Source organism: Anomaloglossus baeobatrachus, chromosome 5 (assembly GCF_048569485.1).
Source record: "Anomaloglossus baeobatrachus isolate aAnoBae1 chromosome 5, aAnoBae1.hap1, whole genome shotgun sequence".
In the NCBI taxonomy this organism is placed as follows: domain Eukaryota; kingdom Metazoa; phylum Chordata; class Amphibia; order Anura; family Aromobatidae; genus Anomaloglossus; species Anomaloglossus baeobatrachus.
This window is the reverse complement of record NC_134357.1, coordinates 561361934-561376762: the sequence shown is the minus strand read 5'-3', so window position 1 is coordinate 561376762 and position 14829 is coordinate 561361934. Positions and strand designations below refer to the sequence as shown.

The following is a 14829-nucleotide window of genomic DNA, read 5'->3' as shown; positions in this document are numbered from 1 at the left end:
TATCGTACACACACGGCTCCGCTCCATACACCTCGTACACACACTGCATTGCTCCATACACCTCGTACACACACGGCTCCGCTCCATACACCTCGTACACACACTGCATTGCTCCATACACCTCGTACACACACTGCATTGCTCCATACACCTCGTACACACACTGCATTGCTCCATACACCTCGTACACACACTGCATTGCTCCATACAGCTCGTACACACACTGCATTGCTCCATACAGCTCGTACACACACTGCAAGTTGCTCCATACACCTCGTACACACACTGCATTGCTCCATACAGCTCGTACACACACTGCATTGCTCCATACAGCTCGTAGACACATGGTATTGTTTCGTACACCTCGTAGACACACGGCATCGCTCCATACACCTCATACACACGCGGCTCCGCTCCGTACACTCACGGCTCTGCCCGTACACCTCGTACACACACGGCTCCACTCCGTACACACACGGCTCCGCTCCGTACACTTCGTACACACACGGCTCCGCTCCGTACACTTCGTACACACACGGCTCCGCTCTGTACACTTCGTACACACACGGCTCCGCTCCGTACACCTTGTACACACACGGCTCTGCTACATCCACACTGTAAACCCCTCCTGAGTCCTGACCCCACACATAACCTTCCCCTCATCCAGCACCATGACACCCAGCACAGCAGAGTCCTGCATACACTGAGGAGCTGATCATGTGACCCTGACTCCTCACCTCCATGTGACATCATCACAGGCCCCTGGAAGCACAGAGCAGCCATATATCTAGTGTGCGCCGTGCGGTCTTGCAGCTGGAGGTAGGTGGAGAGTGGTTCCTGGTTCTCTTGGGCCCCAGGTGATAGTCTCAGTGGGCCCCCATGCACATACACAGCTACATACATACAGTGGCGTAACTAGAGTTTGATGGGGCCCGGTGCAATGTTCGGACCTGGCCCTCCCCCTCTACGTACACCGACACTTGGCTCTTTCCCTCAGCACCCAGCTTCCCTATGTTCTGATATCCATCTTGTCATCGGCACCCAGCTTCCCCATGCTCTGCTATATGCACATCAGAGCATGGGAAAGCTGGGTGCTGAGAGAAAGAGCCTTTTTCCCTCAGCACATTACTTTCCCATCCTCTGCTTGTATCTTTGTCCCCTGTTGTATAAAGTTCTCCAAATACTATAATGGCCCCTGTATAGCCTTCCATATAGTATGAAGGGTCCCACCTAACCCTTCATATATTAAAATGCACCTCCATAGTCCTCCATGTATTATAATGCATTTCCCATAGTCCTCCATGTATTATAATGCATTTCCCATAGTCCTCCATGTATTATACTGCACCACAGTCCTCCATGTATTATACTGCACCACAGTCCTCCATGTATTAGAATGCAGCTCTATAGTTCCTCCATGTATTATACTGCACCACAGTCCTCCATGTATTATAATGCACCCCAGGCCTCCATGTATTATAATGCACCCCAGGCCTCCATGTATGATTCAGTCAGCCCCCCATGTATAATGCAGCCAGCCCCCCATGCTCCATGTATAATGCAAGCCCCCCCACGCTCCATGTATACTGCTGGCAGCCTCCTCCATGCTCCCTATATACTGCTGGCAGCCTCCCCCATGCTCCCTATATACTGCTGGCAGCCTCCCCCATGCTCCCTGTATACTGCTGGCAGCCTCCCCCATGCTCCCTATATACTGCTGGCAGCCTCCCCCATGCTCCCTATATACTGCTGGCAGCCTCCCCCATGCTCCCTATATACTGCTGGCAGCCTCCCCATGCTCCCTGTATACTGCTGGCAGCCTCCCCCATGCTCCCTGTATACTGCTGGCAGCCTCCCCCATGCTCCCTGTATACTGCTGGCAGCCTCCCCCATGCTCCCTGTATACTGCTGGCAGCCTCCCCCATGCTCCCTATATACTGCTGGCAGCCTCCCCCATGCTCCCTATATACTGCTGGCAGCCTCCCCCATGCTCCCTATATACTGCTGGCAGCCTCCCCCATGCTCCCTGTATACTGCTGGCAGCCTCCCCCATGCTCCCTATATACTGCTGGCAGCCTCCCCCATGCTTCCTATATACTGCTGGCAGCCTCCCCCATGCTCCCTGTATACTGCTGGCAGCCTCCCCCATGCTCCCTGTATACTGCTGGCAGCCTCCCCCATGCTCCCTGTATACTGCTGGCAGCCTCCCCCATGCTCCCTGTATACTGCTGGCAGCCTCCCCCATGCTCCCTGTATACTGCTGGCAGCCTCCCCCATGCTCCCTATATACTGCTGGCAGCCTCCCCCATGCTCCCTGTATACTGCTGGCAGCCTCCCCCATGCTCCCTGTATACTGCTGGCAGCCTCCCCCATGCTCCCTGTATACTGCTGGCAGCCTCCCCCATGCTCCCTGTATACTGCTGGCAGCCTCCCCCATGCTCCCTGTATACTGCTGGCAGCCTCCCCCATGCTCCCTGTATACTGCTGGCAGCCTCCCCCATGCTCCCTATTTACTGCTGGCAGCCTCCCCCATGCTCCCTATATACTGCTGGCAGCCTCCCCCATGCTCCCTATATACTGCTGGCAGCCTCCTCCATGCTCCCTATATACTGCTGGCAGCCTCCCCCATGCTCCCTATATACTGCTGGCAGCCTCCCCCATGCTCCCTATTTACTGCTGGCAGCCTCCCCCATGCTCCCTATTTACTGCTGGCAGCCTCCCCCATGCTCCCTATTTACTGCTGGCAGCCTCCCCCATGCTCCCTATTTACTGCTGGCAGCCTCCCCCCATGCTCCCTATTTACTGCTGGCAGCCTCCCCCATGCTCCCTATTTACTGCTGGCAGCCTCCCCCATGCTCCCTATTTACTGCTGGCAGCCTCCCCCATGCTCCCTATATACTGCTGACAGCCTCCCCCATGCTCCCTATATACTGCTGGCAGCCTCCCCCATGCTCCCTATATACTGCTGGCAGCCTCCCCCATGCTCCCTGTATACTGCTGGCAGCCTCCCACATGCTCCCTGTATACTGCTGGCAGCCTCCCCCATGCTCCCTGTATACTGCTGGCAGCCTCCCCCATGCTCCCTGTATACTGCTGGCAGCCTCCCCCATGCTCCCTATATACTGCTGGCAGCCTCCCCCATGCTCCCTATATACTGCTGGCAGCCTCCCCATGCTCCCTATATACTGCTGGCAGCCTCCCCCATGCTCCCTATATACTGCTGGCAGCCTCCCCCATGCTCCCTATATACTGCTGGCAGCCTCCCCCATGCTCCCTATATACTGCTGGCAGACTTCCCCATGCTTCCTATATACTGCTGGCAGCCTCCTCCATGCTCCCTATATACTGCTGGCAGCCTCCTCCATGCTCCCTATATACTGCTGGCAGCCTCCTCCATGCTCCCTATATACTGCTGGCAGCCTCCTCCATGCTCCCTATATACTGCTGGCAGCCTCCCCCATGCTCCCTATATACTGCTGGCAGCCTCCCCCATGCTCCCTATATACTGCTGGCAGCCTCCCCCATGCTCCCTATATACTGCTGGCAGCCTCCCCCATGCTCCCTATATACTGCTGGCAGCCTCCCCCATGCTCCCTATATACTGCTTGCAGCCTCCCCCATGCTTCCTATATACTGCTTGCAGCCTCCCCCATGCTCCCTATATACTGCTGGCAGCCTCCCCCATGCTCCCTATATACTGCTGGCAGCCTCCCCCATGCTCCCTATATACTGCTGGCAGCCTCCCCCATGCTCCCTATATACTGCTGGCAGCCTCCCCCATGCTCCCTATATACTGCTGGCAGCCTCCCCCATGCTTCCTATATACTGCTGGCAGCCTCCCCCATGCTCCCTATATACTGCTGGCAGCCTCCCCCATGCTCCCTATATACTGCTGGCAGCCTCCCCCATGCTTCCTATATACTGCTGGCAGCCTCCCCCATGCTCCCTATATACTGCTGGCAGCCTCCCCCATGCTCCCTATATACTGCTGGCAGCCTCCTCCATGCTCCCTATATACTGCTGGCAGCCTCCCCCATGCTCCCTATATACTGCTGGCAGCCTCCCCCATGCTCCCTATATACTGCTGGCAGCCTCCCCCATGCTCCCTATATACTGCTGGCAGCCTCCCCCATGCTCCCTGTATACTGCTGGCAGCCTCCCCCATGCTTCCTATATACTGCTGGCAGCCTCCCCCATGCTCTCCCGGCCCCTGGGTATGCACGGATTTAAAAAAAACAAAACAAACCAAACCAAACACGTTTTTACTTCTCTCCTCGTTCCCCCGCTGCTGTCCTCACGTGTCCTTGTTCCCCGATGCTCCATCCTCATCTCTCCTCCGCTCCCCTGCAGCTGCCGTCGGCGTCCTCCTGCCCTGCGCTCTGAGCACAGCGGACGCACAGGAGTGATGTCACCGCGCAGGCACAGAGGGAGAATGAAGGGGTGTGGAGCTGCACGGGCCACTCCACCCTCCTTCATTGTTGCTCTGCGTGATGACGGTGAAGGGGGGCCCGCTGTCAGCGACGGAGGCACGGGGTCATACAGCGGCCGCGTGGTCTGCGCCAGATCAGCGCAGCTCCTCTCCCAGAAAGGAGCTACTTGCTGATCTGCAGAGCGGACCCCTAAAAGCTACCGGGCCCGGTCGCACTCGCGACCTCTGCGACTGCGGTAGTTACGACCCTGCATACATACATACAGGGTCGGACTGGGGTGTGAAGGGCCTACCAGGGAAATTGCCTCTCGGGGCCCACACTATAGCTACCATAAGGCTATGTGCGCACGTTGCGTACAGTCACTGCAGAAATTTCTGCAGCGATCTGAAGAGCACATGTGCGCTTTAAATCGCTGCAGAAATGTCCGTAGTGAAAAAAAAAAGCCGATTCCATGCGCTCTGCCTGCAGGTCCTCCCATAGACAGAGCAGGAGCTGCCGGCAAAGCGCACGGAAGAAGTGACATGTCACTTCTTAGAACGCAGCGCTTCGGCAGAAGCCGAAGCGCTGCGTTCTAAAACGCCACGTGCGCACAGCCCCTGCACAATCTCCATAGACTGTGCAGAGGACGCATGCAGTTACGCTGCGCTACAAAGCACAGCGTAACTGCATGTATTTACGCAACGTGCGCACATAGCCTAAACGTTTTTATTACTTGATCATTTCCGGCTTCTCTCAGTAGAACGTGCGCCTTTTAGCAAATGCTACAGTGCGCAGTAGAGACCTGTATTGTGCCGGCAGATATCACAGGATTTCTTGTAGTCTCTTATTTATTGTAGTTAATAATCAAATCTGTTATTTACAGTTAGTCGCAGTTTTTCTTACACACGGACATTCCTTGTCCTAGGAAAACCACCGAGTCCATCAGCCAAACAATATTCAAAGAGAAGTGAAATGTTATCCAGCATCTTCATATGGAAACGTTTACTAACATTAATCCCCCTCTGCCCCCATCTATCCACCATATAGGGTCTGCCCTAACTGACTTGGGAAATCCCCTCTAGAGTCAGCATGTGGAGGCGTGCAGCATTACCACTCAATACTCTTCCATTTTGACGATGCTGAAGTTGGTTTCTTATTCGTCAGTTTCTTATTCGGGGCTGAGGTTGGTTTCTTATTCGTCCAGTTTCTTATTTGGGGCTGAAGTTGGTTTCTTATTCGTCAGTTTCTTATTCGGGGCTGAGGTTGGTTTCTTATTCGTCCAGTTTCTTATTCGGGGCTGAGGTTGGTTTCTTATTCGTCCAGTTTCTTATTCGGGGCTGAAGTTGGTTTCTTATTCGTCAGTTTCTTATTCGGGGCTGAGGTTGGTTTCTTATTCGTCCAGTTTCTTATTCGGGGCTGAGGTTGGTTTCTTATTCGTCCAGTTTCTTATTCGGGGCTGAAGTTGGTTTCTTATTCGTCAGTTTCTTATTCGGGGCTGAGGTTGGTTTCTTATTCGTCCAGTTTCTTATTTGGGGCTGAAGTTGGTTTCTTATTCGTCCAGTTTCTTATTCGGGGCTGAAGTTGGTTTCTTATTCGTCCAGTTTCTTATTCGGGGCTGAGGTTGGTTTCTTATTCGTCCAGTTTCTTATTTGGGGCTGAAGTTGGTTTCTTATTCGTCCAGTTTCTTATTCGGGGCTGAAGTTGGTTTCTTATTCGTCCAGTTTCTTATTCGGGGCTAAAGTTGGTTTCTTATTCGGGGCTGAAGTTGGTTTCTTATTCGTCCAGTTTCTTATTCGGGGCTGAGGTTGATTTCTTATTCGTCCAGTTTCTTATTCGGGGCTGAAGTTGGTTTCTTATTCATCCAGTTTCTTATTCGGGGCTGAGGTTGGTTTCTTATTCGTCCAGTTTTTTATTCGGGGCTGAGGTTGGTTTCTTATTCGTCCAGTTTCTTATTCGGGGCTGAGGTTGGTTTCTTATTCGTCCAGTTTCTTATTCGGGGCTGAAGTTGGTTTCTTATTCGTCCAGTTTCTTATTCGGGGCTGAAGTTGGTTTCTTATTCATCCAGTTTCTTATTCGGGGCTGAGGTTGGTTTCTTATTCGTCCAGTTTCTTATTCGGGGCTGAAGTTGGTTTCTTATTCGGCAATTTAGTATTTTCAGTTTTTTACACGTTTAATAACAAAAATAACACATCACAATAATAAAATACAATGCACTGATGTTCCCTAATATAAATACACTCAAAATCAGCTGCGAAAATTATAAAAGTGGCAAAAAAATGGGCATCAAAGTGGGCACCGAAGTATGTTAGTGAAAGGGTAAAATGGCTTTGGGCCACTGATCTAACACCATAAATGCATATCTAGTGACGCCCCTAATCAAACTCAAGTGACTCCAGCCTGGCCCAAAGGGGTTCTGGGCATCAGAACTGGCATCAAAGTTGGCACACAGCCAATTTTCACACATTTGAATAAGTAACTGGTATTTTTGAAGGGTTAAATAGCTTTGGGCCACTGATATCACACCACATTTACATACCTAGTGATGCCACACATCAAATTCAGATCACTTCAGCCTGGCCCAAAGGGCTTCTGAGCATCAGAACTAGCATCAAAATGGGCAAACCCCCAGTTTTCACAGATTTGAATATGTAACTAGTGTTTTTGAGGGGTTAAATGGCTTTGGGCCACTGATTTCACACCCCATTTACATACCTAGTGATGCCACACATCAAATTCAGATCACTCCAACCTGGCCCAAACAGGTTCTGGGCAACAGAACCTGGCATCAAACTGGGCAAAACCCCAGTTTTCACAGATTTGAATAAGTAACTGGTGTTTTTGAAGGGTTAAATGGCTTTGGGCCACTGATCTCACACCACATTTACATACCTAGTGATGCTACACATCAAATTCAGATCACTCCAGCCTGGCCCAAACAGGTTCTGGGCATCAGAACTGGCATCAAAGTGGGCAAATGGCCAGTTTTCACAGATTTGAATAAGTAACTGGTGTTTTTGAGGGGTTAAATGGCTTTGGACCACTGATTTCACACCACATTTACATACCTAGTGATGCCACACATCAAATTCAGATCACTCCAGCCTGGCCCAAACAGGTTCTGGGCAGGGCCAGCTCCAGGTTTTTGTGGGCCCTGGGCGAAAGTGTCTCAGTAGGCCCCATCCACACATAGACATGCACAGATACATACACATACAAGCGTACGTACACATGTATATTTAAAGAGAAATTCACAAGAACACATGTAAATAGACATAAATATAGACACAGTCATATACACTGACATACAAGCAAAGCTTGCTGTAAATTTGTAACTTGGTTTATGAGAAAGCTTTGCTGTACAAGCAAAATACTCACCGCACACACTTCCGGTTCCGTACATGCACCGCGCTCTGACCCACTCTTGCAGTCCACACAAACACACACAAGCACGCACAAACACACACAAACAAACACACACACACATATTATGCTCACCTTACCTTCTGTTCCCTCGACAGCCTCCTGGAACTTGCATGTAACGAGTAACCATCGCGACCGATGCCGGACCTTCCGCTCCCAGCGCGTTGACATCAAAGGCAGGAGCCGCTTGCCACTGATTGGCCAGTGCGCTGCCTTTGTGTAGCGGCTGACAGCAGAAGGTCCTCTCTTGTCGCGATGCTTGCCGCTACACATACTGTAGCGGCGAACTACAAGACCCAAGAGGCCGACGATGGAAGGGAAGGTACACATATTATGCTCACCTTACCTTCCGTTCCATCGCCAGCCTCATTGTTCTTGTAGTTCGCCGCTACAGGATGTGTATCCGGTAACCATCAGCGACACGGGAGGAACTTCCCCTGTTAGGCGCTACTCAAAGGCAGCGCGCTGGTCAATCACAGGCAATCGGCTCCTGCCTTTGACGTCAGCGCGCTGGGAGCGGAAGGTCCGGCATCGGTCACCTTGGTTATCCGATACACATCCCGTACCGGCGAACTACAAGATCCAGCAGGCCGGCGATGGAGCGGAAGGTAAGGTGAGCATAATGTGTGTGTGTGCGTGCTTGTGTGTGTGTTTGTGCGTGTTTGTACGTGGGTGGAATGGCACAATAGGGGACCAGGATGGGACATTTAACAAGTTGTGGAACGAATTGTTTGCATTGCAATGATTTCCTATGAGAAATCTTGCTTTGCTGAACGAGTAACTTGGTTAACAAGCACACTCCCAGAACGGATTGTTTTCCTTAACCAAGGTTCCACTGTATTTCTAATATTGGGAAGCCGGCAACAGCCTCATTCACATCCCTCACTTGTCTCCATCCAGCTCCTCCTGGGCATGTGTCTGTGCCACGCTGATTGCTGGCAGTCACTAACAGACATGGCCGCACATAAAGCACACTGACACTGCTGTATATACATCACAAGAGAGGCTGGGGACATACACATTACTGGGGGGCATACATATTACTGAGTAAAGGGGTATACAGCAATGGAGGGGCATACAGCTCAAGAGTAGGGCATACAGCTCTACAGGGGGGCATTGGCTCTGAGGTGGGGGGTGAAACAGCTCTGAGGTTGGGGGTGACATGCAGCTCTTGGGGTATACAGCTCTGGGGTGGAGGGTGACATAAAACTCTGGGTGTCTACAGCACTGGGGTTGGGGTTCATACAGCTCTGAGGGGGTATACAGCACCGTGGTGGAGGGGACATACAACTCTGGGGGTATAGTAGTATGCGCCCTCAAAGTCCTCCATATGGTGTTATGAAGCCCCAATAGTCCTCCATATAATATTATGTACCCTTCATTATAGTATTATGCAGCCCCCATATGGCACTATGCAGCCCCCATATGGCACTATGCAGCCCCCATATGGCACTATGCAGCCCCCATATGGCACTATGCAGCCCCCATATGGCACTATGCAGCCCCCATATGGCACTATGCAGCCCCCATATGGCACTATACAGCCCCCATATGGCACTATGCAGCCCCCATATGGCACTATGCAACCCCCATATAACATTAAGCAGCCCCCATATAGCAGAATACAAAAAGAGATCAAGAAATACAGCCGTACAAAACACCCAAGGGGAGCAAAAGACTTGCATCACCAATGAGTGGTATATGGGTGGATGGGCTGAGTAGATGTAGTGAGACCCACGGATAAAATAACATAAAGCACCAAATAAGTAGAAATTAATTCTACAAAAAAACGAATTAAGGTCAAAAAGAATTCTTTTATTGATTACACAAAAGTAGAAAGATACAGTGTTACGCCACAAGGCAGGAAAACTAAGCAAAAGACGGTGTCACATGTGAGTAAAGACATAATGTGGGGGCAGGGACTCCATGTAAGACAAACAATTTTATGTGAGCAGGAAAAAAGGGGGGAATCATAGTTCAATATAGTACTTTGTGGGGGAGGAGATGCCAGTGCACAAGAGTAAAGCATCAAATAGCGGAAGCGCACTGGTATCACATCACATAACCCACACTGAAGCAAGGTTGTAGTTATAAGAAAAGCGATAAACAATTTACCTGATCACTGGGGAGACCTGGTCCACATGGGACACCAAAACCCCGACGCGCACGTTTCGGCGTCACATTCGTCAGGGGGTCAGGGTTGACCCCCTGACAAAGGTGACGCCGAAACGTGCGCGTCGGGGTTTTGGTGTCACATGTGGGCCAGGTCTCCCCAGCTAAGTAAGCAGAGAGTTTACAGTAGGTGGATTCCAGGCCCCTCCCCCAGACTTAGAGACAGGAACACTACAGGGGGTGATTACCTACAGACAATACAATGTACACACAAGCAATACAAATATTGGACAGTGAACCAAGCGTAAAATGCGAACCTACACAGCGCTGATACACAGTACACCATAGCCCACCATCATAACCTCTCCCTCCTTCTGAATAAGTGAGTATACCATGAGGTCTACACAGACCTCTGGCCATCTCACTTAAGTCCATGTCACTCAGCTGTGGATAGTCTATGGTTCTTCTTGCCGGGACAGTCCATCAGCATTTTGGTGTTGGCTTCCATGCTTGTATTGGATGGAGAAGCTGTAGATAGTCCCTAGTACAGCGGTAGGGTTGCAAGGACAAACTTACCTTTGTGTCCTCCTTCACTTAAACTGTGTTTCCTGCACCCACAAATCGGAATTGTAGATCTCCCACATCATTCCTCAGGAGAATATCTGCAGGCAGGCCGCTCATCCCCCCCAACCACACATTGCTTGACCCCAAAGCCAAAGTCTAGATCTACAGTCACCTTTGGGATATTCCTCCTTTGTCCTCCAGCCAATTCAATAACAATTCCTGGTCCATGATGTATCTCCTCTGGCCGAACCACTCAGGGATCAGCTATTGTGAGAAATGCCCCAGTCACAAAATCCAATAAGTCTCTGTCCATTCAGCACAACCTCCTGTAAGTGCTTACTTTGATGGTAAGAGGAGCTCAGGGCTGTGGCTCGCACCCCATAAACCCCTAGTGGTCGACCACGAGTGTCTGAGTCATTAGGCAAGTCAACTTGAAGGGGTGAGAACTCTTCCCCCATTGTGTTTGGCTGTAGAGAATGAACAGGTCGATTTGATGCAAGGTCATTGGCCCTCAATCAACCAGCAGGGCAACTGTTTTGCAAATGCCCAGGCTGCCCACATCGATAACATCTGCGCTGTGTCATACACCTTCCAATGTGCATTCTGGAGAAGGCAGTAGGAGAACCTGGTGACAAAGGCCGGAGTCCATACACTCCAACAGGGGCATCTATGGTGTAGGGGTCAGCGGTACATTCCGATGGAGGTGGTCATAACTCATCCTCAGGTGGGATGGAGTGCACAAAATGTACCGGACGAGATGGAGGTGCATGGGGGTCCCTCCGAGTCCTTGCGGGACAACTGTATTGCAGGTGCCCAGAATGCCAGCACCCATAACATCTCCTCTTTGTAATTCCCCCCAGGGCGTGGTCGGAGCTGTTGGGGCCCAGGATTGTGAGACGTGGTTGTCATCGGCCTGTGGCTGCGTGGTGGGGCAGATATAACTGGAGAGGGCAAGGAAGCAGGAGCAGTCTGTGGCTTATTGTCCAGAAGCCCCCTCCATTGTGGTCGGATAGTAAGGGCCTCATCAGCCAGGGCTGCAGCTCTATCCAAGGTACACGGCGTGCGCTCTCTAACCCATTCCCGTATTTCTGAGGGACATTTGTAAAGAAATTGTTCTATAAGAAATACCTGTATTATGTCTTCCACAGTGAAAGCGTCTTCCGCTTCCAGCCATCTCCGACATGCCTGGGACATCTTATGGGCATACATCCTAAACGATCCCCCCCCCCGTGGTGCATGGGAGGTCTCGGAACTTTGCCCTATTTGAGTCTGGGGTGATGGCATGTGTAACAGCGTGTCCCTCCCCCGCCTGTGCTCATGATGTAATAGTCTGTCCCTCCTTGACTGTCTTGTATGTACTACTTCTGGTGGGAAATTGTTCTTCTCAGCATGGGACTCATCCAATACACAACTTGGTAGACAGAATAGAGCCATGACATCTAGAATCCTTTCATGTATCAAATGTCCAGGGGGAGGTGGGCCCTTCTGCCCACCTAAGGGGCTGATCCCAGGAGAAGAGAACAACGAATCTCATGTTAGTCAGTTAATTGGATCTCGGCTGGAGAAAGACTAGGATCTATAGCTGAGGCTAGAGCCTAGTGCCTGTGTATGGACTGTTACAGATTGGAAATCAGTGCACACGTGGGATTGTGTTTTGTTGTTCACCCTGTTGGACTCAAGGAACTAATATAAGGACCATTGCCATATTTTTCCTGGCGTCGGAATACCGGGAGGCACCCCCGGATCTGTTGTTTTGTTGTGGACTCCTTGCAGAGTTTAAGGATTTATATTCATGTTTGGTGCTTTATCTTTGTGGTTCCAATAAAGTCCTTTGGATTGTTCCTTGGCCTGGCGTCCCTTACTGCTCTCTCACATACCCCGTCACAAACTGGTTGGCAGCAGAGGGATCAGAGCAGAAGTAATGGAGGACAATGGCCCATCAACAACTGGAACCAGAACCTCAGAGTACAAGAACTGGACTGTGGGGAGCCTACAAACAAATGCCCGTGAATTAGGAGTCGGCTACAAAGGACTCTCCGAGGAGCAACTATTTGAGGCTTTGGAAGATGCTTGCCTGCAAGATGGCACTGAGGAAGGATTTCCACAGGAAGGGGAGGAAAGACGGGAGCTGGAGGTAAATACCCAAAAAAGTCAGTGGGTTGTGTGGTATGAGGAGGAGATGGCACTGCTTGGAGATGAGGCCACCATAGAAGATAAGAAGGAGGCTATTCGCAGAGCTAAGGAGAGAGCATTGATGGAGGGGAGGCTCGCTGTGGAAGCAACTAAAAGCTCCAGACTGTAATCACAGCATCCACCATGAGGGAAGTCCCAAGAGTGTCCCACAAGGACTTTAAGCTATTTAATGAAGCTGCAGGCGACATTGAGGGCTTCTTCTAGGACTTCGAGTGTGACGCCCCTGGACTATCAAGTCCCCGGTCGCAGGGGATCATGGCAAGGGGCACAGAACTGTCAAGGAGGACAGCTGGCGGCCTTGCACCATCACCGGGCTGGGGCCTAGGCACGACTGGGTACGTGGACCCTAGGTCAGGGAGCAGCTCCAAGCAACCTGACAATTCACCCGGGGAGAACGGAACCTTCAAGATCCGTTCCCAACCGCTCCAGAATCGGGGTACTAGCAACGAGGGATAGGACTTTCCACTATAAATGGTCTAGAAAATCCCATGCGTGAACCCTGAGAGCAAGCTCCCACACTTAGCCATAGTGGGAAGCGGGACCCGGCAAGTTTCACACTACCGTAACCACCAGAGAAGTAAACGTAGTGCCAGGAGGCAGGTCACAGACCAAGCAACACCATCAGGGACGTGACCCAAACTAGCTCCCCTCAGTGGCAGCGGTGTCCAGAACTTTGGTTTACCCAGTTGTCGGTGTCAGCTTAATGGACTGAATGAGTACGCAAGTGACCCCTGCATCCCATAGCCTTCCCCTCTCACCGAGTCTTGGGGCATCCCCCCCTACTCGTGGAGGGTCCCAACACCTGGCTGCCCCTGTCATCACCCCGGGTACTCCCCAACGGCAGCGGCGGTATCCACCTCTAGTTACCGCATACCATGGGTGGCGTCGTGAACTCTATAACTATCCCCTGTAAATATCCCCCTTCAATTGAGTGGCCGCACGACCCCCGGGTACAGAGACCCTCGAGCCACCGAGCACCTGGATCCGAGCAGCCCGGCTCACGAGCATCAACGCCGATTTAATGGAAGTCCCGGAAAGGGAGCGAATCAGACACCTGGTTGGGCTCTTAGAGGGTGGAGTTGCTGAAGCTTATAGAACTATAGACCCTCGGTGGAACTGCAATTATGGGACCATTAAAGAAACCATATTGGAACATTATGCTGTGACCCCAGATACATACAGGGCTCAGTTCCGTACTTTAGCCTGTGATTGGGAAGGGTCTTTCAAACTGTATGCCCACAGGCTCAAACAAGCATGTCATCGCTGGCTGGAAAGAGAGGGGGTCTTAACTTGGGAGACCTTCCTCCAGACCCAGATAGCATTAGGCACCCTCATGTAGTATACAACTTTAACATTATATCCACCCAGCCTGTACCATATTGTAATCCGGCATCAGCAGTAGCTATTGTCCTTGATCTGGTGGGGGGGGTGCATATACAGTTAGGTCCAGAAATATTTGGACAGTGACACAAGTTTTGTTATTTTAGCTGTTTACAAAAACATGTTCAGAAATACAATTATATATATAATATGGGCTGAAAGTGCACACTCCCAGCTGCAATATGAGAGTTTTCACATCCAAATCGGAGAAAGGGTTTAGGAATCATAGCTCTGTAATGCATAGCCTCCTCTTTTTCAAGGGACCAAAAGTAATTGGACAAGGGACTCTAAGGGCTGCAATTAACTCTGAAGGCGTCTCCCTCGTTAACCTGTAATCAATGAAGTAGTTAAAAGGTCTGGGGTTGATTACAGGTGTGTGGTTTTGCATTTGGAAGCTGTTGCTGTGACCAGACAACATGCGGTCTAAGGAACTCTCAATTGAGGTGAAGCAGAACATCCTGAGGCTGAAAAAAAAAGAAAAAATCCATCAGAGAGATAGCAGACATGCTTGGAGTAGCAAAATCAACAGTTGGGTACATTCTGAGAAAAAAGGAATTGACTTGTGAGCTTGGGAACTCAAAAAGGCCTGTGCGTCCACGGATGACAACAGTGGTGGATGATCGCCGCATACTTTCTTTGGTGAAGAAGAACCCGTTCACAACATCAACTGAAGTCCAGCACACTCTCAGTGAAGTAGGTGTATCTGTCTCTAAGTCAACAGTAAAGAGAAGACTCCATGAAAGTAGATACA

The 14829-nt window shown here is 50.9% G+C and overlaps 1 protein-coding gene across 1 annotated transcript in view; it reads left to right on the top strand.

Moving 5' to 3' along the window:
• The first annotated feature begins 763 nt into the window (after positions 1-763).
• Positions 764-14829, top strand: part of LOC142312316 (uncharacterized) — a 116331-nt gene continuing 102265 nt past the window's right edge. Inside the window, exon 1 of the mRNA XM_075351243.1 lies at positions 764-819. The gene's annotated coding sequence lies outside the window, so the exon portion shown is untranslated. The remainder of the gene's footprint in view (positions 820-14829) is intronic.